Source organism: Schistocerca americana, chromosome 8 (assembly GCF_021461395.2).
Source record: "Schistocerca americana isolate TAMUIC-IGC-003095 chromosome 8, iqSchAmer2.1, whole genome shotgun sequence".
NCBI lineage: Eukaryota > Metazoa > Arthropoda > Insecta > Orthoptera > Acrididae > Schistocerca > Schistocerca americana.
This window is the reverse complement of record NC_060126.1, coordinates 348862762-348889918: the sequence shown is the minus strand read 5'-3', so window position 1 is coordinate 348889918 and position 27157 is coordinate 348862762. Positions and strand designations below refer to the sequence as shown.

The 27157-nt window shown below is 40.6% G+C and overlaps 1 long non-coding RNA gene across 1 annotated transcript in view; it reads right to left on the bottom strand.

The window, feature by feature from the left end:
- The window catches only part of LOC124545336, a 134291-nt gene extending 110484 nt beyond the window's left edge, over positions 1-23807 (bottom strand). Inside the window, exon 1 of the long non-coding RNA XR_006967605.1 lies at positions 23708-23807. This is a non-coding gene — a long non-coding RNA (uncharacterized LOC124545336). The remainder of the gene's footprint in view (positions 1-23707) is intronic.
- Between the last annotated feature and the right edge of the window lie 3350 nt (positions 23808-27157).

The following is a 27157-nucleotide window of genomic DNA, read 5'->3' as shown; positions in this document are numbered from 1 at the left end:
TCATTCGTGAAGAAACTGGTGAAACACATTGCTGCGGTGAATAGAAAAGTACGAAAGACTTGAATCAGACTTACAAACCACCAGTTTGAATTAAAATACTTTCTGCTCCCAAGCTTTTTAGGTCATTTCATTTTGTCAGTAGAGACGACGATTCCAGTCATCACGTTTATTACTGATCTTAAGTAGGCCAACAATTACTTGTGGCGATTTGCTTTGTTTCTTCTATTTTCGTTTGCCCCTGTAAATGGAAATTACGTTATTTTACTAGAGACTAAGTCGACAAATGTCTATACTATGAAGATGAGAAGTGCTGTTTCTATGTATGCGTGTCACTTAAAAACACGTTGCCACTATAAGATTCCTACTACAGCAAGACGAAAACAGAAAGTTCACTTCAGATTGGTTTTCGGAGAAAACCCTCTAAAATCTTAAGGACATTTTTTCCCAACGCTTCCACTCTGGCAATTGCACCTCCTTTACGACAATGCAAGAACTGTCTTCTCTCTGATGATGATGATGATGATGATGTCTGGTTTGTGGGGCGCTCAACTGCACGTTCATCAGCGCCCGTACAAAGTCAAAATCCTTACACAGTCCAATTTTTCCACAATACAATCTAGCCATTGTGACGAATGATGATGATAATTATGATGATGAAATAATGAAACAACAAAAACACCCAGCCCCCGGGCAGAGAAAATCCCCAACCCGGCCGGGAGTCGGACCGGGACCCTGTGATCCAGAGGCAGCAACGTTAGTTACTAGGCCACGAGCTGCAGACGTCTTCTCTCTGAGAGATCATCCTTGTCAGAAAGTGACCTAAACTATATTTTATCAATAGGAAAAGTTTTACAATACTGAGAATGTATACAAAAGGAGGGTTGTCAACCCTTTCATCTTACATGCTGATAACAAATGCATTGACTCCGCCCCTAAGTGTAGCAGGTACCCTGAGCGCGGTAAGACAGTGGTTCCAGTCTCCGTCTAGCCATTCAGATTTGTTTCTTTGGTTTCTCTAAATCTCTTAGACAAAGTGTTTCTTTCTCAGTCCTTTCTTCCGTCTCTAATGACCCGGTCGTCGACGAGTGGTTAAGCCTTATTCTTCTTCCCTCGATTCGTCTTTCTCAAATTGTCAGAAACTAGCAGGTTCTACTTATGACTGCTCTGTAGACACAATGTTTGAGAAAGACAAGTGTATCTGTTGTTAGTAGCAATAGTTTTCAGTGGTAAGTGCTGAATGCCTTTTGAAAAAGATAATCGTGGTGATTTAACAGTTCTCATTCTCCTTGTCGATACGCCGCTGCTATACAGTTTAGGGTATATTTCGAAGATTTACCAACAAAATGGCTTGCTTTATAAAAATGAGGAAAATTATCAGCAATCTTTGCCTCACTGACACCTTGAGGAACAAAAATACTGTTTTCTACAAGAAATTTGGAAACTTTAGCCAAACATATCATACAAGTAAAATGTGCGCAATCACAAGAAACAAGTTGTAGATGCTCATGACTTCAACAAATTTATATTTTCCACAGTTCACCTAATTACACAGGACTGATGAAAACCCATGAAAGAAATTTCATTAGAAAAAAAAAGTATTTTTATACATTGTAAAAGAGGTGTAAATTAGTAGAGTACTAAAGAGACCGCCTAAACTGCAATTGTCCGTCATCTTCTAATTGCTGCGCGGTATGGTGGAATTTTTACTATGTAGGACGTCAAAGATTTGAAAGAACGGCAACTCGTTTTGTATTATGGCGAAACAGGGAGAGAACGTCAAATGGTTCAAATGGCTCTGAGCACTATGGGACTCAACTGCTGTGGTCATAAGTCCCCTAGAACTTAGAACTACTTAAACCTAACTAACCTAAGGACAGCACACAACACCCAGCCATCACGAGGCAGAGAAAATCCCTGACCCCGCCGGGAATCGAACCCGGGAACCCGGGCGTGGGAAGCGAGAACGCTACCGCACGACCACGAGATGCGGGCAAGAGAACGTCACGGATATGAAAAGTGACTTGCGATGGAAATCATTAAAACAAAAACAAAGGCGCTTTTCCTTGCGGCAAGATGTTATCTCGAAATTTCACTTTCTCCTGCGAATGCCAAAATATTATTTTTAGTCCCACCTAGAAAAGGAGAACTCATCACCGTAATAAATTAAAAGAAGTCAGAGCTCGTATAGGAGGGTTTAGGTGTTCGTTTTTCCCACGTGCAATTCGGGAGTGGAAAGGTCGACAAGTAGTCTGAATATAGTTCAATGCACCCTCGGTCAAACACTTACGTGTAAACTGCAGAGGAAGCATGTATGTGTAAAAGCAGATGTAGAATCAATGATCGAGCTATACCAAATGCCCCAGTGAACAGTCTGTGAAGACATGAGAGCAAAGCTATGTAAAGCTTTGTCTGGCAACTGTGCACAGTAAGTCTTTATTTGCCAGAATGTGCCAGCTCTTTAGTGAACAAGGGACACGTTGTTGTGTGTTGTAACGCTGCTTTTAGGCTGATCTACTAAAATATTAACGCCTATTGCTGTATCTGTCCTGCTACAAGCCTTACTTTCGGCGTGGAAGCAGGTGGTTCTAAAAACTACGCGCTTTTTTCTTTTTTTCTTTTTTTTTTCTTTTTTAAATAAACGCCCACTATCGGTGGCTCCTTGTCCGTGCTAGAGCAGCAGTCTTTTGGATACGACCTCGCTGACGACACACCAGCCAAGTACACACTGAAGCGAGTGTGTGTGTAGGTTACCGGCGGCCGCCCCTTACATAACTCGCTCTACAATGGACGTACTTCTCCGCTGCGCCTCCAGAGCTTCTTTCTTCGTGGTGTGAGACGCTTCTCGACTGTCTCAGAAACCTCTCCGCCCTTTATGGGTGTTCTAATGGCCCTGCTTTATCTTGGAGTGGCGTCTAAAAGTGTGCGTGGGCGCACAAAAAATTAAAAGACGCCGCCCGTACAATCCCCCAGGGCCGGCTTTCGAAGAGATTGGACAATTTGGAGTTTGCTCTCGGTGTATGCAGGTCGTGACAAAACAGCCCTTTTCATTTGACTGAGAGCAAATCTTTCTTTCGTAGAAGCTATTTTTCTACACAAACGCTGCAGAAGTAAATATCTAATGTAATGCAATTTATGTCTTTCAACTAGTCTGTTACTTGAATAGAACTTCTTTGCAGCAGCCGAGAGTACAACCCATGTGCAACAGAAGTGAAATTGCGACTCACTTGGCAAATGGACCAGACGGAAACTGCTATTGCTGGGAGAGACACCTCACATGCCCCACTCCACAACAATAGTTTAAAGAGCGCATGAAAAGACACATCTTTCCAAAGCGTGAGCAAGTAACTGAATGCTGGCGATGCCACCGCGTACCACAATAATTTAACAAAGCAAAGTTAACTGGATAGGTAGTATGACAATTAATGGCATTCTTACGCTATCGTTGCTCGCAAATGCTCATACGTGCGCCCCAACCAACAGAATAAGAATATAGGCCATACACAGTAGTTGCTTAGAGCCGCTATTATCTCAATACTTTACCAAAACCCACCAGATCGTTCTCTCGAGCTCAGATGTCTCATGCGCAAAATGAAATAGTATGCTAGAGTCATCTTAATATAATTCATACTGTACGTATTATCATTTTATCTGAGAGAGATCAACGACTGAATAGTGACAAGAGGGCTATACTTTAAATTTAGCATGATCATGACCGAGGGTTGTGTGGGTAATTCTCAAACTACAAATTTAAATATTCGGAGTTCGATTCCCTGTCAAACTTATTTCTATTACTAAGACAGAACATGACTATCTGTTCCGCTTTTGCTCATAAAATGCGAAGCTGTGCAATGGTTTGCACCCACATCACGGTGTAAGCCCCTTACACTTGTCTCGATAGGCAAGTTTACAGATTGGAATGCAACAACTGATATCCCATCAGCAAAAATGTTATACCTCTTAAACCATTATGGTGGTCAAACGAACGTCTCAAGTAATTACTGATTTACGTTTGACTAAACTGTGAAGAAAGTAACCTACGAACATTTAATGCTACTAGCAGTCGAAGACAGTACAAATTACAGAGTACGAATTTACCGGCGTTAAGAATGTCCCAGTGAAACTCGAAGGACTTCTTTCAGTCTCCAGCTTTGACACTGCCTGCCATCGACTGCAGCAGTTCAGAGGATCTCGAAGTTCATATTTCTGCCGCACTATTCTCCCACAGTTCTTCGAGAAAACGTTCTACTAGCCATGTTGGCCATCACATTCAACCGAATTACTCTGCCCAGCGCTACCTTCTGCATATAACTATACAAATCGCTCTCTGTACCAGCTCGTACCATAAAAATAAATAAACGATGGAGAGGGGTGGCTTGACGCAATACCTGTTTTCGATATTCTCTTTTTTTTAAGCAGTTCGTGACTGTCGATGTTTTAAAATTATTGAGACTGAAATATACTAAGTAAGTGGACAAAAGTTGTTCATAAAACTGTAAGAATATAGCTGCGAGCATGAACAAAACATCTGCTAAAGACGTACCGATTAAACTAGACAGATAAATTGAAAGGAATTTTAGGCGTGCCAAACACAATGAGTGGAGCACTCTACTGTTCGTTGTCAATGTTTAAAGATGTTATGTTGATGGAGAAATTTTGACGCATTCCAAGGCGTTATGTTGGAGAAACAATGGTGAAGTAAATCGTAAGCAGTCACAAAACTGGACTTACATTAACAGATGCTCAGAAATGGCAGAGAAAATTGGCTAATTTAAGATCATGTTGCCAGAGATCGGATTTCAGACATGGTCACATCGATCAGATTACCTTGTGACATCTAAGTGGAGAGATATAAAGGACACATACAAAGTCAACTTCATGGAAAGTTGGCCTGAGTATGAGGCAGAGGGTGTTCTCAGCTGGGAATATTTGGGATGGGTTTATCACATCCGTCATTCGCCTGGTCACTGTTGTGGAACAAACTTTTTTTTTCCAACCAGATATATCAGTTGGCTCGGAATAGAACAGAGGCTTCTGCGAACCAATGTACCATGAGCACTATCAATGAACTTGCTGCTTAAACCTCATCTACGAGGAATATGATACTAAAATAGAGAGAACACTACAGCCTGTCGATGCAACAAAATAGCACTCGTTTTATTTTCATTCCTTTCTCAAAGTGGACAGGAGAGGGTATTTTTTCGCCTTTAATTCGAATATCTGCCTACATCTGTCAGAGAGCAACCAAATTCGCTAGCTGAGCACGCATTTACTCGATTTCTTCCAGATACTGTGAAAGTATCCTACAGTCGTATTGGGCAACTCCGGAAGACCGAATGTGGCGGTCCCTACGTTCTAGCTTCTCAACGGCCACAGTGTGCTTACTGAGATAAAAGCTTTCTTGACTATATCTGAACATTTAATAACGTTTAGCACTCCAGCCATACGGGAAAATGGGGAGAATCCACTGGTTCGTTAACGCTGTGGTTACGATCGGATGGCTCATTGCTCGTGAAAGAGAGGCATCCGGGAACTATTCCCTGTTCGGCAAACAGCTTTACTTACACAAGTAATCAACACAGCACATACTGCCCAGGAGATTAGAATAATTCCAACTCTCAAATTTTTTTATAACTAGTTTTTTGATAACCATGCACGTTTCGACAATAATTTATTATATCAACATCTCCACACTCACATTACCGTTTTCGGCATGTTAACTGCCATCTTCAGGTGTGACAATAATCCGCATATATTTTTCTCATAATCTAGAAAAACTAGTTACATGCGTGCTGAACGTCATGACAAATGGCATAAAATACGCAGACATCTCGTCACGTGGACTTCCGATTATGTATCTAGATCTTTTGGACGTTCTCGGATCCACCTCCCTGTTACCATCTTTGCGTTATCAAGAAGTACTTAGAGATCTACTTTGTTAGCCTACTGTTGAGTGCTTTAAGCGACTGCCCAACACCATACATATTTTCTTACCGCTTTCGTTAATTGTGTTCTGTTTACTGATAACTTTGATCAATACTTAGTATTTGTTGTTAATATCCAGACATCTACGGTTCTGACTTGCAGTTTTTCCTTCTAATATGTTTAATTTATAACTCTGTCTAGTTTATAATCCACTTGCATGAAGGTATTCGAGTTTCGACTTCCGACAAAATGAATGATTTGCATATTTAGATTAGATTTTTTACTGTGAAAATTCTCGGTTGCTGCTTACAATATCTCCGTTTTTATAATCTTTCCACTTATAACAGACTTTTCTAAACTAATTTCTTGAATGAAGTCATCTAATTTCTAGATGATACTGGGCTTAACCATCTGCCTTTCGTCTATTACCAATTTCGCAAATTATTAACGTTTCTGGTTATTGCTGTTGCTCAATGTTAATGGCAAAAGTTGTGAAATAATTTGACAAATAACACAATAAGAATACACGGGTTTTATTTCGTTGTTCGTTGTCGTACGTGGTCATTTGGGCAGAAACAGTAATGAGTCGCGAATTTAAATATTTATTCTCACGCGAAGAAACTTCCATTGTGAGCGCGTTAACAATAGTCCATCGCTAAAGCTAAATCCGCATTTTGACTAAGTCACCCTGCGTATCCATGGTGGTTCATAATGAATGTCCTGATAGTGCTAATTTGATCGATTCTGCACAACATCCCGTATTTAACGTTAGCGAAAATAGGCACGTCGTGCTCTAAATAACGTTTTGTGTAATTTGTCATTAACACAATTTGGCTGCGTCCTTGCAGTGGCTTGAAAGTCATCTCGTGGAATAATACGAAAGTTACGAGAGACTTTTTCGACGCAATACAGGACAGTGACTGTCATTATAAAATGTATATGTCAATACTAATCAATAAAATTGGATTTTTAAGGTTCTGGATGAATATCGTACGTTGCTGGTTGATAGAGGAACACAAATTTATCTTAGCCGTAGAGCTTCAATGGACGGCGTACGTCGATAACTTTACGTTTTTACATATCAACGTAAACGATGAATCTACGTGTAATATTAGGATTAAATAATACACTGTACGAACGTTAAGTCGCTTCTAAACGCAATGGCGATTCTGTCTGCTAGCTAACCAGCGGCCGGACCATTCCTTCTGTCTGTCGATTGGCTCCAGTACGCAGGCAGCATTATTCGTCTCTAAATATAGGAGCTATTTATATCAGCTGTTACAGATGTTGCTGCTGAGTTGCTGTTCTGTAACATTACGCCTGCGCAACATTAACAGGCGCAGAGTATTAAATAAATTATCAAACACGATAAATAAATGCTATTTTCCACACAGTATACACACAGCGACTCAAGAAATATGTCCAGGAAAAGGTCTGAAGTCTAATAAAGAGTTTATAGAACTCGGATATGAGCATAATACCCGTAATTTGTAGACCTTCCTCAATCGCAGTTCTGGAGATGAATCTACCAACTGACCTAAGAGGCGACTGTAGAAAAACAAAACCAAATGCATTTATTATCCATTACTTTAAGGCGATAAATCGCGAGTGGTTGCTACGTCTGCCCCATTCATCTTGTATTAACTGCTTAGTGGTAGTGCTTGCCGTCCAGAGTGGCCTAAGTTAATTTTCCACGGTCGTTTCTGTCCAATCAGTTCTCATTTATTCATTCATTCATTCATTCATTTTTACCTTGTAATATTATGATCATCATGATCTCTCTTACTTCTAACCAGGCAACTACATCTTTTACAGTATATAATAAAAGACCTACACTTACTAGGATCTCTGCACTTAAAACGGTAACAGCTACAGTAAAAAAAGTAAATAAATTAAAAATATTGAAATAAAAGTATATTTTTGATGGACCAGGTTTTAAAATCAAACTTAAAGGTATTACATAATTTCTCCTACCGTCATACATGTTTCATACCGCATACAGGTAGCTGTTACAATTATTTGCTGTGAATTTAATGTGAATTTTTAACAGCTATGTCAATACTTGCAAGATTTAAAACGAAAAGCGTGGAACGCATGCTATACTATGCTATCATGCATTCATGCATCAGTTATTAATTGTACGGGCCCCACGGTTTTCGTTTCGAATTTTAAAAATATTTCCCTAGCTATTAAAAATTCACAATAAAAAACTATCAGCACTATTTATATGAGGTTAGGAATCTGTATATGAGTAAAAGTCTCTATTTTACACTGTTAAGTCAGATTTTAAAACGTGGTACATTAAAAATACATTTTTATTTAAATAATTATTTTCTACTATTCAGTTTTGGTTGTGCGAAATTTTTCATTCGGTTTCAAAGATTTTTATGAGTTTACAACAAAGACAAGTAATAAATTTGAGTTTTGCTTCAGTTTCTCTTTATGTGACTGAACCGATATATTGATTTCTCCCATGTACATCTGCGAAAAGACTATGAAGATAAAAATTAGAGAGGTATGAGCTTACATGCTTACCAGCAATCGTTCTTTCCGCGAGTCCAAAGTGGTTCAAATGGCTGTGAGCACTACGGGACTTAACATCTGAGGTCATCAGTCCCCTAGAACTTAGAACTACTTAAACATAACTAACCTAAGGACCTTATACACATCCATGCCCGAGGCAGGATTCGAACCTGCGACCGCAGCGCTCACGCGGTTCCAGACTGAAGCGCCTAGAACCGCTCGGCCACCAGCGGCCGGCGTTTCCGCGAGTCAATCGAGAGTGGAACAGAAAGAGGGGGAAATGGCAGCTTACACGAAGTACCCTCCGGGACAGACCAGGCAAGAAAGCGAGTTAATACTGCACTGTCAACCAGTTCTGAGCTATATTTAAAATTCAAAGTCTCTACCACATCCAAAAGGTAGAGTAATATCAAATGCTAAATTTCCACTAGACGGACAGACAAAGAAAGAGTGAGATATCCATCCTCCCTTCCCCCTCTCTCTGCCCAGACGTCGCCGTCCACTTGCGTACCGCCTGGAACGCATTCCGACACTACCTGCACAGCATGTCGGTCCTGCAGAACATCTAAGATGTCAGGTGTTACCATTTTCAATTCGTTCCTCACCCTACAGATCAGATAGTCAAGAAAACACGTTAATATTGCATTGCCATCCAGTTGTGAGCTCTGTCTCTAGTGCATCGGGCTGTTATCCTAAAATCAATCGCCAAATTTATATTGAATTGAAAGACAAGAAAACGATCTAATAAAGAAGTCGTAAAAATGGAAATAGGTCGGTGGATTTAAACTGAGGCCTCTAACAGCAATGGGCTTGAGACGTGTGTGGAAGAGGGAGAGGAGGAGGAACAAGCCAGAGCTCAAACGATGAAAAGCTTAGGAAAGAAACTTGTGTGAATGACTGAGTAAGAAAAAGAGAAATAAGCATGACTGAAATATTTGCTTCATTGCATGACCGAGAGAAGCTGCACATGTGTGTTACTTTATTTGGGAAACATTATGTGGCTGACAAATCAAGTACTTCAGATTTTTCATAAATGCAATAGGAAATTGAAATGTGTATAGAGTGCAGGGTAACTTGTTCCAGAGGTGGACAGCAGCACGGAGATATTTTAGAGCTTTTCTACTAATGGGAGCACGTATTATATTAAATAAGCGAGATCAGTTGTATCGTGATGATATGATACATACTCCATCTCTGACACAATACACTGAGAGAAGTGACACAGTGTATGGAAGTCATGTTTCCTGTTTGCCGCAACCTTCTTAAAGATGAGTTAAGTCGTCTCATAAAAATTGCATATTACCCTCAAAATATCCTGACAATTCCATCCGGCACAATTGAATCCACACCAATTGAAGCCACATCCCATAAAATAGTTCAAATGGCTCTGAGCACTATGGGACTTAACATCTGAGATCATCAGTCCCCTAGAACTTAGAACAACTTAAACATAACTAACCTAAGGACATCACACACATCCATGCCCGAGGCAGAATTCGAACCTACGACAGTAGTAGTCGCGCGGTTCTGGACTGAAGCGCCTAGAACCATTCGGCCACCACGGCCGGCCACATCTCACACGTATGACGACATTGCCGACTGTTACCCGGCAAATGTCTGTGGCAATACATTTCCGGGCGAGAAGTGTTTACACGAGGCTACAGAATGTTCGAACGCTAGTGGAAGCGAGTGGGGTTGTCCTGCTTTTGCATCAGACGAGGTTCGAATCCTGCCTTGAACATGGATGTGTGTGTTGTCCTTAGGTTAGTTAGGTTTAAGTAGTTCTAAGTTCTAGGGGACTGATGACCTCAGAAGTTAAGTCCCATTGTGCTCAGAGCCATGTGAACCATTTTTTTTTTCGAGGTATGAAGTTAGAAAGAATATCAGAAACCGGGCTTTTTGTGTGTTTTCTTATAAGTAAGCAGAATGCTTCAGAAAGCTTAGATCGTGAACTGATGTTGATTACATATCTTTTCCAGAGTTTTATCGGAATAACGAAACACAATTTCGTGTATCCTGTACAAACAGTCGGTCGGAGAATTGTTAAAACCTAAGTATGAAAGAGTACACAACAGTGAAAAACTGACTAGGGATTGCCCTTAGATTCTTAGCTACTGGTGATTTTTACAGAAGTTTAATGTGCATGTTTAGAGTGCAATAATAATCAATAAAGCACCAGATTATGCAATCCTTTGGTAGGAAGACTGAAGGAGTAAGTTTGAAATAAGAATACAATTTTTATTTTTATTTTATTTTTGTTCGCCAGCTCACACCACGGCTCACACCATAATTCGTGCCTCTGTCGCGTCTCGAGATGCCGTAGGGGGGGGGGGGGTTATAAAGAAAGTGCACCTATTCGCAGAGGATGCAATTACCGTAGGGCAACGAAACTTGGTAGATATACTAATGCGTTAATGCGGATTCGATTTATGCTGGAAAAAAAACTAGTTCCAAGTTTGGCCACCAGCTGCAAATTGGGCGCTGTGAATGCAAGAAAGACATATGGAACTGTTTCCATGTATAATGGATTAGGAAGGGGACATGGGCAGCAAAGGTCAAATAAATGAGAAAGGCATGATGTTGAGTTTATTATTAGCTGCCACTCACACCATTTGTTCAGCATGAACCCGGAGACGTCGACGAGATGCTATACAGCGCCAGATTTTCACCAGGTGACCAGAACTGGAACTAACTTTTTTCCAACGTTAATCGTTTCCGCATTGACGCATTTGCGATCGACTGACACTGAATAACGCGCGGTTGTAATTATGCACAAGACAAACAAAAACCAAGAGAAGTCGTCTCAGCTCCCAGTTTCCCGCTCACACATTCATTTATGGTTTTTCTTCCTACACAGTGCTACCAGTACTACCAGTAATGCTACAACTTGCTGTGTCATTTGAGTACCAAAACGACCGAACGTCGTATGGTCATAACCTCCTCCCCCCCCCCCGTTTTTGTATCCATTTCCACCTCCCCGCTCTCTATGTCCACTATCGTTTCAATAGAGTATCGTGTAAAAGTCTGAAGTAAATCTGTCAAGATCTGAAACTTCCTGGTAGATTAAAACTGTGTGCCGGACCGAGACTCGTTCTTGGCACCTCGGTCTCGATCCGGCACACAGTTTTAATCCGCCAGGAAGTTTCATATCAGCGCACACTCCGCTGCAGTGTGTCAAGATCTTTTTGAAATTCTTCGTAACAAATTTCCCCCTTTATATGTTACATATATATTTATATGTGTAATATACTGCACAAATATATAGCGCGTACCATCCGAATGTTCGTTTGAGTATCACGAAAAACTTGAGGTAAATCGGCCAAGAACTTTTCGAGATTAATGGTAACTATGCTTCCCCTCTATATATTACATATAATTGTATATCTTACAGATAATACAAAAAAAAGCCTTTGTCCGCCCGAACGTTCATTAGAGTGTCGTGTAAAAATTTGTAGCAAAGCGGTCAAGAATTTTCCGAGGTTTTGGGTAACAACGTTACTCCTTTAGGTATTACATAAATAGTTATATATTACGTATATAACTATCAAACTGAGTTTCTTTGTTATGAAATACATCACAGCAGAACTGTCAAACTGTATACAATTTTGTTATTTTCTTTCTCATACCAAAAATGTTATTACCATCAACAATTATGAATACAACCCAAAAATAAAGGATCAACCATATCGGTCGAGTGGTCCTCAAATGACAATCTTTCACAGCTGATTTTAATTTGCGAATTTTTCGTTGGTTTTTCAAAAATTTTCTTTCATACAAGGATTGTTCTGACAAGTACAAAAGCAACAAAGACAAAAATCTATCAAATCTGACGAGCTATTTTTAACTGATGATATTTCATACCTGCGGTAACTAATGTTAACTTCCTACTTTCCTGTTGGATTTTCCAAAAATTTTCTTTCGTACAAAACCTTGTCCTCACGATAACGAATTCAACAACAAAAATCCAGCAAATCGGTGAAACCGTCCTCAGAAGAGGTGATCTTTCATACATTCGACAATAGATTTTTGTTTGTCTATACAAACTGCAGTAAAATATGGCCCTTGTAAACACATTTTAGGTAGGCACATGAAGCGCCGACCTCGTCAAACAGGCAGATGATTTGTTCTAACGAACTGGAGTTTTCACTATTCGTGACACAGTCGAGTGAGGCAGACCGAGTGGCTGCACAAGTTTGTGCTTCACGTCCTGTTCCGAAATTTCTGGAGGAAGTCTTCCGACGCTGTAGAGATTGTCGACGTTGCAGTACAGGGACCAGTAGGTGAATCTGCAGCGCGGAAGGACTCCGGACTGTCGGAGCGAAGGCGCAGCCCATCGCGGCGGCTTCTGCCCGGGACCGTCCCGTCGCGTGTCGGCGTGTTTTATCTGCTGATGGCTGGCTGGCGTGAGGGAATGCCGCGCAGTGACAGCGGCAGCGCGCGCTAACCGACTGGCGTGTTCCTCTAATGAAGGCGTGTCGTCGCATTACGCTGGCGCCAATTACTGCGCCACTAATTACTCTGACGAAAACTCGTGCCGACAAGGCAGATTACGCCCGCGCTCCTTATCAAGCGGCAGTCCGGAACAATATTTGTGGACGGGCGCACCCGCACACATTTAACAGTGTCCGCCGCGTCCGACCGCCGGGTGGGGTGCGGCAGCGCTACGGCCTCCTCGGTTTGATGCCATATTTATCGCGGCCATTTGAATAACGCATACGTTATTGCGCTCGCTGGCGAAGAAACATGGGCCTGCCGCATGTCACCGGCGATTATCTGTGACGAATCTATCCATTATTCATTACCAGGCCGGTACGGATACGTCTCATTTAAATTAGCTAGCGCTCAATCTCTCTACTAGTAACGCTCATTTACATGGCGACGAAAACTGTCCCGGGAGCAGCGACGGCGGTGATTTTGGGGGATAGCGGGAGAAGAGGTGTGCTGCACTTATTTTACTGTCGCACGTAAAATGCGATGCCGCGGGCCGATGAATGGTGACCGGCTTTTTCATCACGGCCCAGCAGATTAGAGCCGTTTCTCCGCCGTGTGGACGGGAGTATCACGTTTTTAAGCGGCGCTGCAGACGTGGATGAAGCATGTAAAAGTCCACTTCATCGATCGAGATAACGTGCGCCCGACCTGTACAGCTCGTTTTGAGTGACAGTGAACTAAAACTCCTCCCCGTCGGGCTCTATTATCATCTTTTCGTCGCAAGTCTGGCTGCCTTGGACATATACGTGTACACACTCACAACCACTGTTCGGTGTACTTTGGGACAATATTACCCATTCGCAGTTCGGTTGCGCTCTGCCAAAGCTACGGCTCGATAATTTTCGTATACTACAGAAATAAATGCTGTAGTAAATCGTAGGATTACCGGTAGTATTGGTAGGACTGATATGGAAACAGACATAAATGAATGTGTAAGAGAGCAAATGGGTGCAGTCGACTTCTCTCTCTTTACTTTTGGTTTGGTTGATTGTTTTGTACACGGTAAGAAACGCACATCATTCAGTGTTAGTCCATTGTGTATTTTATACACTTACAGAATGTAAATTGCATTTTAAAAATAATAAAAATAGCTGTTCACGTAATTTCTGCGTATTTATGCAACCACTTTTGATGCAGTTACAGATAACATGCACTAACACACACACACACACACACACACACACACACACACATATATATATATATATATATATATATATATATATAACAACAACAATAATGTGTGTGTGTGTGTGTGTGTGTGTGTGTGTGTTGTTATATTGTACTCAGTAAAAAAGTTCTTCAACGTTATCATAGGTATCACTTTCCTTTTCTTACTGATAAATGCGAAACATGAGTACCAGACTGAAGGATAGCCATGTAGAACAAAAATGTTCTGTAGACTACCTTGCCGTTTATATATCCTAACTCAGTTTCTAGACAGTTCACTACATGCAGTTTTCGGGAGAATCTAGTAAAACACCGATCAAATACGTAAAGAAATCAATCGTTATGAGTTAAAGTCTGAGAGGTATGCAACACACATAACGTGCAGGTAATGCGGGTATGATCTCAATTGACCAAAGCTACTAGGAAAACTACTTTGTACTTACTTATGGTAGTGTACGGTAGCCTACAGTAGTTTTACAGCTCTAGTTTCAGTCACCGAAAGAGAAACAAGGATAATGAGATGCAGTCGAATCATATCGGGCAACGCTGTAGAATGTATATTAGAAAAATAGACCCTAACTGCAGTGGACGAGTTTTGTAATTTGGGAGGCACAATAAGCTACAGCGGCCAAAGTAAACAGGATCTAAATCGCAGTCTGGTAACAGCAAGAAAAGAATTTCTGAAACAGAGAAATTCATCGAAGCAATCGTTTTTCCCGCGAACCATAATCGACTGGAACACGAAAAACGGGAAGTGGTAATGGTACACGAAATGCCCTCCGCCACACACCGTAAGGTTGCTTGCAGAGTATTGGTGTGGATGAAAATGTAGATATAAATGTTATGAACTTCCTTTCTGAAGGTATTTTTCTGGTGTGTAGTCTCATTCGGAAGTGAAACAAGGACAATAAACGGTTCGAACGAGGAGAGGATAGGAGCATTTGAAATGTAGGTTGACTCTCACACAGAAGATGACAGCAACCAGCCACTTTTTACAAAGTAGTTCATTTATTTAAACAGCGCCGTAGCCGGTTACACGTTCACCTTCAGACGGCTAGTTCACGTTTTACATTATATTTCGCCTTTTGTTTCCCCACCTGACCAAACTTCCTTGGGGTGGTGGTGCCGACGAAGAATTCGCGCCGTTATGTTCCAGAGCAGGTTACTCATCTTGCAGCAGCGAAAATTGTATAATGCACTTTTGTGTATATATCACTAAGTAGTTTCATCATATGGAAGTATGTATACAAAGATGGGGATATCACAACAATAAACATTGTTATTCTTCTTAGTGTATGAAAGGTGCTTTACATTATGAGAATACATATACACAAAAAGTGCATTATATAGTTTCCGCTGCTGCAAGATAATGAGCAACCTGCTCTGGAACATAATGGCGCGAATTCTTCATCGGCACCACCACCTCAAGGAAGTTTCGTCAGGTGAGGAAACAATAGGCGAAATCCAATGTAAAACGTGAACTAGCCGTCTGAAGATGAACCTATCTGTTCGAAATAGGTAACGGCGCTGCTTAAGCAAATAAATATCCATGTAAAAAGTGGCTGGTTGCTGCAATCTTCTGTGTAAAAGTCAACCTATATTTTGTACACAGCTACGGGCTGTGACAAAATAGCGTTTGAAATGTCGTGTTTCAGAAGAACGCAACATGGGTTCTTTGTCAAACATCCTCTGTAGTTCTAACATACATGGTGTCCCAGTAAGAATGGACAATATTCAGGTATGTGACAGGAAGGCTCATTTGAAGCAAATAATTTCATCTCATATGGACATATGCCCTATTCCGAATGTTTTCCGAGAAAGAATACGTTTAATGTACGTTTGTTTTGGGCTAGTGGCGCGCACGTATGTATCTTACACAAGAAACCTCTTTGGCTTTTAATCTCTTCCAATCTAGCTCGTTGCTTTCAAAGTCTTTGCTCTGGATGTCTTTCTGCCATTAAACTAGCATGTTGAACGCGCAGATGTCCGTGGTGTATTGTGAGTGAAGTAGTGCGAGGAATCTAATGAAGTATCGGTTAAGTGTGTTTGTACGCTCGTTGGCTAAAATGCCACACAATTGCACTTATAAAGAATATGCAGATATGGCTTATGTTTACGGCTTCTGCGACGGTAGTTCTCCTGTTGCTATCGAGGAATATCGTTGGGATTTTCCGGCCCCGTCCAATTCCCGGTCGTAGAGTTTTTGCCTCAGTACGTGGAACAGGTAAGTTCCCATTTTTATTATGACCGCACCGTTCAACGACCTGTTCAGGAAGAGCAACACATCACTGAAATGGTGCAGCGTAGTTCTACTGCCAGCACAAGGCGACTGTCTGCACAAATCAGAGTGTCACACGTGTATGCCGAACATTGCGTGCGGAGAACTTGTACCCGTTTCACATACAGCGTCCCCACAATCTTCACAATGGCGACAAAGCGAAACGATTTGAATTTGGTCACTGGTTAAATGAACTTGTCATTTACTTACATTAATAGTATTCACTGATGAAGCCACGTTTACACGGAATGAAATCAACAAAACAGGTAATAATCATCGACTGTCGCAGGAAAATCGCCACGCTACAGTGGAGACCATTTTCCTAAATGGTTTTTCAGTCAGTGTTTGGTACGTCATGACCGGTAACATGTCGATAGATCCAGTCATTTGACAAGAGCATTTTTTTTCCAGACTTGTAAGGGAATATGAAACTGTAGTGATTGTTCTGTTAAGGAGAATGACGCAAAGGAACGGAAACTGCGGCAACTGCAGCCGTTATGAAATACAAGAATGTATTCGCAGTTGCGAATATGAATAACCATCAGCTGTACAAGGGAATAATGACAATGAAAACTTAATGCCGGATCGGGACTCGAACCCAGATTTCCTGCTTTAAGCAAGCCGTAGCTTCAACCGCTTTGGTTATCCGTGCACGACTCACGGCCAGACCTAAACATTTATATGTCGTCGTTCCTGCTTCAAAACCTGTACTCCCACACACATTATGTAATTCCCACGCGGGCGAGGACATTTTAATAGAAAGTTGCTGTCTGATATCGGCGGATAAATACGATATTCCAGTATATGTGTTGTTAAGAAGAACTATGCAGTGTTACTTCGGACTTGCATACATGATAAGGATTCGGAAGAACTAATGCACGAAATGAACTGCATACGCGCATCACGTACGCTACTGTGTCATTACAGAAGGTGCAGAAGCAAGCAATACAATATGTTCAGAAATGCGTTGAAGTTCACGGTGAGACATTGGGACGTCTATTGTGAACTGTACAACAGCTGTAATGTGACGTGCGTCATGTTGCTTAGAGGTGAATCGGTTCAAAATACGTATTTTTCAATTCATACTTTGTAAAACGCGTGTTGTGATGTTTACTAACGGTTGTGCGTGTGTGTACCTGACGATGTATTGAATAAGAGAGAAAATAATAAAAATGTATATTAAATGTGTTCTGTCTCGGAAACCGTTCGGAATGCGGTGTATGCCTGTATGAAGTTTTATGGTTGAAGTGATCGTTCCTGTCATATTTCTTTATGGATTATTGATCATTCCTCCTGGGACACACTGCTTTTGCAGAAGTTAATAATACCATCCAAACTGCTTTTAGCGACTAGTTTTACAAATAAATTACATTTTCAAGTCGACAAACATCACAGACAGAATTTTACTATTACGTACGTAGATTGAAAATTGGAATTTCTTAACAAAACTAGTCGTCAATACTGCATTATTAGCAAAAGCAGCTGGTTATGGTAACATGAATTTCCTCAAATGATGAGGAGGTAATAAATCGAATTATGGAGGAAAGAAGTTTATGGCACACTTTGACTAAAAGAAGGGATCGGTTGATAACCAGATCTTGTGCAATCAGGAAATCGTCAAATTGTTAATGATTGGAGGGGGAGGAGTGATGCGTGGTTGGAGGGGGGGGGGGGGGGGGTACCGAGGCTGGACTACAGAGTAATCAGGTTCAAATGGACGTCGGTTGTAGCAGTTATGCAGAAATGAGGAGAACTGCTCAGGAGAGACTAGCTTGGAGGGCTGCATAAAACCAGTCTTTGGACGGAAGATTATGACGACATACTGATCCATTCACGCGTGACAAGAGGAATCTGACCTTATCCTCATGATCCCTAAATAATAATATCATGGATGTTGCAAAATAGTTGCAATATGTAGAGCAAGGACAGAATGGATATATGTGCTCCCTATCGTTCATAAGACTACGATGGAAGTGGCAGACTCGCTCCACAGTGTACCCGCAATATCGATTTTCTAAATTTTGTCACCAGTATTTTGCGAGAATAATGACGCCTTTCCACTAACTATTCTCATTTTCGTTTCCTGAGCGTCTCTGTTACATTTTCGCCCGCGCTGTAACAACCTTATACGATCTTACGAGCGCGCCTCTGAATTCGCTCAGCCTCTTCCGAGAAGCCTACTACGTACAGACACGAAATAATTCTTGATATCGGGTCGCTAAGGAATCTTGCGTGCGGTTTCCTAAACAGATTCACAGCGCTCTCCCAGAATCGTAACAACACGTCTAAGTCATCTGTTACTTTTTCTTGCTAATTATTTCAGTGTCAGTTACATTTCAGATTGCTTCGTGGAGACAGCCCTAGATATCTTAAAGATGTGAAAAGTTCCAGGAGCTTATCATTAACGGTGGACTCGGATACACCAAGGGTTCTTTCGTTTGTTCTGCGTCAATTATTTTGTATTTGTCGATGAATACAGGTATCGTACAGGGTAGAAAAATGACCAATCGATTGCAGTTTTCGTATCTGACGATGGAAGAGAATTGTATCAGAGAGCTTTCCTGAAGGTTTCAGATGTTTACCGCACGTTGTCATATAACGAGTATAAAGACTTTACATAAATTAGTTAAAAAATGTTTCTACTGATTTTTCTCCTCATGTGCGGACCACGAAATCGTAAACAACGCCGAAAAAGAGATCTAAGGCCTATCTGTATCGTTATACATACCTAATTGATATTCTCTTTTCATTAACATACGCTGGATAACACTGACTACACCACTAGCGAAAACGTCAGTATGTTCACATGAAAGCAGTTGAAATAATTAGCTTGCACTGTGTAACCGAATGTCTCATTGTTACAAAATCAAAATTGAAAAGAAACAGCCAAATTTATGCCTTACTGTCTTTGGAGTTACCGTACTCCACTTTGCCAATGTTTCTGAACAGATAAAAGGATTCGCTATCATTGGATTATACCGTTACTAATCTTTCACTGAAATGCCATAAATGTTAAATATCTACGATAGCCTCCAAGGTGAGAGGATCGCGTGAACCTTATTTTGGAGAAAACAGATACCAAACTGATATTCACTGAGAGAACAATACGAGTGTATCGTTCAGGCACCAAAAAGATAGTTTACAACATTCTCATCCGACAAATTATTGTTATCAACCTGGAATTTTTACTAGTTTGCAGAAAAGCAGGAGATAACGAAGATTCAGAGAAGTTCTGTGCGATTCCTCACCAATTTATTTATTTAGTTCGACTCTGTTATGAAAAATTTCAGTGGGAGGTGTTACAGGAAAGACAACACCAAGTGCAGAAAAGTTGTCTAAAATTCCCAAGAACGAACGTATCTAGATGAGTAAAAAAGTTCTTTTCTGTTTACGTCTTGAGTAGCAACTAAGTCGACATTTTTTTTTAAATACAGCCCATATGGATACTCTCTGTTCCTGTCCAAACTATGTGACCATCGTACACTAGCGGAATACGTACGCTGTTCAAATTTACACCCACTGTTAATGTATGTCTCCCACCTCCCGTACGTCCATAGAGTCGAAAGCTTGGTCTTGCCGCTTTCAGTACGGAAACTCTCTTAGTCATCGTGTGAGAAACGCTACAGACTACGGATGTACAATCTACCTTTCAAATAGGTTGAGCTTGCCTCTTTGGGTCTTGTAAATACAATTAGTCTGAATAAGAAATAAAAAATAATATCGTAAGTACTCATTGTCCTTGTCACATACTAATTTTAATGAACAACACACCAGTCAAATTAGCATTTTAGTTATTATTTTAAACACAATGTTTTCGGAATGATCTCCCACCTTCAGGATTTTTTCCCTACACAGACGATCGTATTCTACAGTTAACAAACTCAGTCAACCTCTTCTAAAATTATGTGATTTCTCTGTTTCCATCGCCCAGTTTAAATCAACATACACAGTGACAATTACGAAGATATCAAAAGCGCATCAGATATATCACATACTGTCTTAATTTATAATGAAAACACATTACAATATTGAACTGGGTAAGTTACTGTGGCCTAAAAAGCACTCAACTGTGGGCAGTTTGCGGGTCATTGTGAAGGTTTCTTGTTCAGTTTCATCGAGACTAAATACTAATAAGCAAACGAATATGTGGCGTCTCGATAGGTCTGGCTTAACAGATTTCGATTTTTGTGTGTCAACATTTCTTTGAGCAAAATATGCACGTCTAGATCCTTGTGCCAAGTTTAGTAATAAGTTTGTAAGTTTCGCACGCAGATAGGAAGTCTGCCATCTTCGTGGTGTTTGGAATTTATATGATAACAAGGTGAAATGAAATGAAATAAAAAGGATAAAAGAATGATTCGAAAGAACAAAATTACGACTTGCCCAAAAGATATGTCTACTGGAGAAAAGGCAAGCATTAATCGAGAAGCATCTGAGACTAGAACGTGGTCCTCAAACAGGACAAACAGATACCGAGCAAAGAAAAGCATTCTTGTAAACATACTAAAGACTGTTAACAGCTTCTAAGAAACCTGATAAGCAAATAAGCTCATGCAGAAATTTGTACAGCACTATTAAAATCAGTAACATTATTGCCTAAGTCAGTTGTTTACTAACTGCTGCTCCTTGACAATATGTTTACATAAAAATCCCCTTTCCCTTCTATAAATATATATCACTAAAGTAACACCAGTTAAAATAGTAAAAATCAAATAGTAAAAATCAACGTAGCAAGCAAGGGAAACCAGATTTTTCTCGTCGCTAATGAGTACTTTTTCGGCAACAATCTGAAAAGTTTTGTTTTAGATTCCCGGCTTTATGCAAGTGTCACTCCTACAACATTCTGTGGAGAAAATATTCTGAAATTTGTCTCATTAAAAAAAAACTATTTCCCATCATCTGCCCTGCCCTTAGGATATAGGCCTATTTAGCAACACTACAGGTTGCTAGGATGTGAATCAGCGTCGATCACATACAAAACTCCTGCTTTCCATCTGTTAGTAGGTCATGGTAACTGATTTTGTTTCATCATTTTCCTTGATTTTTTTTCCAATATCGGTAAAATAACAGCTCTTTATCTAATACGTTACAATAAGAGCATTCAATCGGAAAGACTTGTCTCTTCAATGACCTAGTGACCGAAAGCATCCCAAACCAGGAAATCAGTGTACTTTATGAAGTCGAGTCTTATTTGTATTTAACGATCTTCAACGCCTACTGACTAAACCGCATGGCAGCGTTTAAAACCGTATGGTGTTATTTTTGAAATGCATTGCATTACGTGCTAATTTTGTAACTTCGAACTTGGAACTTTGTTGTAATAACCGTCTTGATCAGCCATTTATCAGACGGAAAAATAGAACAGAATTATAAATGCAATAACATTTGGTGTGTTTGAATGGCAACGTATACATCATGCTGTAACTACAATGAACAAGATTTACTTGTGAGAAAATTTCCATTATGACATATAATGTTGATATGTTACGTAAAATAAGTCGAGCCTCTCCAACAAATTCAAGCTGCAGTAGCGCTGACAGCATTGCAGGACATAACACATTGCTCAGCACTTTTCCAATTGAACCGCACGGAGAGGACAAAAGATAATAGAAACTTTTTTAAACTTTTTTGGAAACACGTGAAAAGAAAGAACAGTTACACACCACAAACGTCTCTAACACTGAAAATACTAATACGTGGTGCGCAGAAAATGACAGACTGCAACTTTTTATTTCATATTTATATCAACGTTTATCGACTTTGAAGCCGTATATTAATTCCTCAGTAGACAAGAATAACGCTATAGATCAAAATTTACGCAACATTCATTACCATATGAAACTGGACAGCAAAATTGTTCGGCTGTTAAAAGTCTAAGAACAAACCATAGAATGTCATTCAGCACTAATTCTACTACTTAAACATTGTTTCAAATAAAGAACTGTAGTTACTGGCGAAAAAACTGAGGACGCGTTACGTTTTATAACACCGACGGAATGAAAACAGAAAAAGCGTTATAGCAGGAAACAGCGCGAAACGGCAGGCTTATTTCAAATATTCTTAATACACCTCGGAAGCGGAGAAGTGATTAAGGTCGCAACAGGTTGTTCTGGTCCAATCGATATGCTGAATGTCACGGAGAAGATTGAAACCGTTTATCGCTGGAATTCCACAGTGCAAATATGAGTATCAAAATGATATCACACAGGAAAGTACGCTTTTCTTTTGACGATACATACACAAACTAATTGTTTTTTGCTCTGAGTAAATAAACAAGTGAATCAAGTAAGATTTTAACATACAGTCTACCGGTTTGCCGGAAAAGAAGGAAACGGAGCGGAAATCATTGTCTCTACATGTGAACATTGTGATTTATTATTGGTCAGGACAGTGAATCAAATTAGTTATGAGGATTAATTAGCTTCATTTTGCAAAGAGTCGTACAGTGGTTTAGCTATGGTCGCAAATAAGAAAATATGACTTCTCTAATAAACAAATAAATGAAAATGTGAAAGGTAAGTGTCATGCTTACAATGAAAATATATATTTTTCTGAAAATATATATTTTTCTTACTAAGTAATCGTGTAGAGCGTAAGTTTCTTACGACGCCATCTATTAACTGTAGATATTGCCGCAAACAAGAATGGGAATAGATGGTCAGCTTTGACACATGGTGAAATGCTTTCCGAAAAAGTAATTAACCGAAAATAACAGCTTCTCCGCTACTTTTCGGTTAAAACCGACTTTCAGCATCATTACTTAACAACATTATGATTACAACATTAAAACGCAGCGACCGTCCCGAAACTAGAAATTTCTACATCTGTCTTTGCTAACAGAGCAGAAAAATAGTGGAGGTTACTGTGACTACAGTGTTCCATAAATTGGGTGATAATCCGTTTAAAAAGTGCTAAGAGAAGAAACATCTGCTGAATCTTCAAAATATTTCAGTATTTCATGTATGGTGTTTATTTACTTATTCAATAATTTAGTAACAAAAGTAAAATAAGGCTACTCTATTTGGCACTGTCGTGCTGAGTGAAGTAAAGTGAGCGCGACTACCAAGGAAGCACTGTAGCCACGATCCAGCCGAAGTGAAATGCAGCCAAGAAGCTAAGTTCTGGGAAACGAGACCACGCGGAGAAAACTTGCGATACACGGCCTCCGTATATCGATTACAGGCGCGAGAAATCGTAACACGCCCGCAACGGCTCCGGCCGCGGCAGCTGTCGGCGTGCTAGTGACGTCACCACCCACACACACACACATACAAACACACAGACACGAGGCGGGAGGGGTTGGAGGGGTAGTGTGTGACGTACCTGCGTCCCTCCGCGTCGCAGCGCCGCCGCCGCACTGGCCGCCAGAGACGCTGGCGACGCCGCGGGCAGACTCCGCGGGCGGCCGCGTGGCGCGCTGCCGGCGGCCCACTAGCGCGGCCAGCGGCGGGGGGAGGAGTCCGCGTTACGTAAGCTCCACCCAGCGCCCAAGGCGCCGCGCTCCCTCCACTTCCTCTCCTCCCTGCGCCTCCTTTTACCTTTTTTAATCCGCAGCTATTCTTTTTTTTTCTGGCCCAGCGGCTTCACGTGTGTGTGTGTGTGTGTGTGTGTGTGTGTGTGTGTGTGTGTCTGGCGCCGGACGCCGTGGCTGGGCGCAGCCTTCTCTTCCCGCGTGGACTTTGAGACGCGCTTTAAGACGACCAGCATTACGCTAATGCGTACCGGCGCCTGCGCGTGCACTATGCCCTCTCTCTCTCTCTCTCTCTCTCTCTCTCACTGTTTCTGTTTTGTTGACTTCCGCTCACTGAAACGTTGTCAGATTTAATTACAATTAATTAGTCTCTTTTCCGCATGGACCACGTGCATCCTGTGTTGCAACGATGCGGTACGTGTCTGCCTCATGAAACCTGTTTACGCTGTAATTTGCTTTCGTTCACAGACATTTATGGACTACTTAAAGCTGAGTCCAAAACTGAATCAAGATTCTATGCACCTATGCACCTGATTTCGGTGTGTGTGTGTGTGTGTGTGTGTGTGTGTGTGTGTGTGTTGGTTCAGAATTAAGCTTTACACATTTCAGATTTTTCGTCTTAAGGACACAAAAGTAATGAGCTCTTCACTGGAAGAATTTCAACACTGATAGTGAGACGAATATACGAATAAAGGTTTACCGAAATTACTGCCACCAGTCGCCTTTTGTTTTATTCTTCAGTTTTTATTTTCCATTGATTTCGAATCGCCTAGCGATTTATCATCAGATAGCACATACATACTGCATGTTTGCAGCATTGTGAGGGTCGCATTTAGTTTTTATTATCTCTTGATTTCTCCTTATTTCACACATTATTCTGGAAAACAACACAGTTTTCCAGTGACGTTAATTTAACAGCACTTCACAAATTTAGCCACAGGTAATAATTCCACGTGCTCCACATCGTACGAAAAAAGTTGTAAGTGTACGTTTTACGTGGTACACAGTTCACCGAATTTGAGGAAGAACTGGAAAGTTTTAAATTCCTCCAATAAAACTTGACTGCTGTTAGCGTCAAATTAAAACCCATTATCAGCTTCTATCAGACTGGACCGGTGTCAACACGTTCCTGCACTATCGTGTGAATAAACTTATCTGTAAGCAGAGTTCACTCGTCCGAATCCTAATACACTATCAGTGATTTGTAGTGACTTTGCTTCCTGGTTCTTTGAGTTGCAGGTAACTGAGCATTTCATATCAAAATGGATTATTAATATCATTGTCTTGAACATCGAGATAGAGACAGGGAGAAAGCTGTATGTTGAATAATGGAACCAGTTAATTCAACCATCACAGAGATATAAACTGTTAAATATGACAGAATGGCCATCACAACATTGTATTATGCAGCAAATAAATATTCAAAATGCTAGGAACATCGTTCGGAAATTAATAGACATCATTCACAATTTTTGCTTTTTCTGTAACTTAGAAATTTCAGTTCCATGACACACATTCTGGTTTACATTTTTCACAGTTTTTCCTTCCAAAATTATACGAGAAGTCTGAAGGCTGACATTGTCCAGTACCTGAACGTTGACATGAACTCCATATTACTTTACTAGGCATCACCCTATTGGAAATGATACGCCTTCATCGTTCACCGACATCTCAACCGATTTACTCAAATAATTATAGGGCTACTTAGAGTTTAAGATGTAAGGAAGACATATTAGAGTCAGAAATTCAAAAAAAATGGTTCAAATGGCTCTGAGCGCTATGGGACTTAACATCTGTGGTCATCAGTCCCATAGAACTTAGAACTACTTAAACCTAACTAACCTAAGGACATCACACACATCCATGCCCGAGGCAGGATTCGAACCTGCGACCGTAGCGGTCACGCGGTTCCAGACTGAAGCGACTAGAACCGCACGGCCACACCGGCCGGCAGTCAGAAATTATCAGAGCTTTGGAAGAGGAGGTACCATTCCTTCGGACTTTCTAAAATCATTGGGGAAGTTGCAGTCAAGCAACTATTGAAGCTAACCTGTATAACCTATGAATCTGCAGACAAATCATCTGACTTTCGAAAACATATCACCTATACTGGAAACAGTATGTGGAAGTAAGTGTGAGAGTTTTTCCATAATCAGCTCTACAGCTCATGTATCCAAGTTGTTGACGAGAATAATATATAGAAGAATGGGGAAAAAAACCTGAGAATCTCTTAAGCGAGGAGCAGTTTGTCTTTAGGAAAGATAAAGGCATCAGGGAAACAGTCCTGTTGCTGCGCTTGATAATGGAAGCAAGACTTAAGTAAAACCAAGACATCTGCATTTTGTCGACCCAGAAGAAGCTCTCTACAATTTAAAATGATAGACTATGTACTAAATTCTCAAGAAAATACATGTAAGGTGTAGGAAAATGCTAGTAATCTACAGTATGTACTAGAACCAAGAGATAAAAACTAAGAATGAAGGACCAAGAACGAAGTGCTGGAACTGCTCCTTCTGTTCAACCTGCACATCGAAGAAGTAATGACGGAAACAAAAGAAAAGACCTAGACTGGGAATGAAATTTTGGGCGAAAAGACATCATCGATAAGATTCGGTAACGACATATCCAACCTCAGGGAAGGTGAAGAAGAATTAGAGGACATACCGAACGCAATAAAAAGTCTCCTGAGTACAGAATATGGTCTGAGAGAGACTGAAGACCGCGAAGGTAATGAGGAGGATCATAAATGAGATTTATGAGAACTCACCATGAAAAAAGTGGAAACCAGGAAGCAGATGACGTGAAGGAATTTTGCTAGCCAGAAAGCAAAGTTACGTATGACAGACGAAGCCAAGAAGACGTGAAAAGCAGGTTAGCACAGACAAAGAGGACATTCCTGGCCAACAGAGTTCTGTAGTATCATACGGTGGCTTTAATTTGAGGAGTAAATTTGTGAGAATGTACGTTTCGAACACAGAATTGTATGGGAGTGAATTGTGGACTATGATAAAAGTTGAAAAAAAGAGAATCGAAGCGTTTGGGATGTGATTCTACAGGATGTTAAAATTACATGGACTGATAAGATAAGAAATGAGGCAGTTTCCCGCAGAATCATCAAAGAAAAGTCGCTTGGAAAACACTGATAAGAGGAAGGGACATGATGTAGGACATGTGTTAACAACGTCAGGTTGTTCCCCCATGATAGTAGAGGGTATGAAACGTCCCCTTAGAAAAATTTATGAATTACTATGCTGATAAACCTCTTACATTATATGCTTTTCAAACAGCTGAGCAAAACTGAA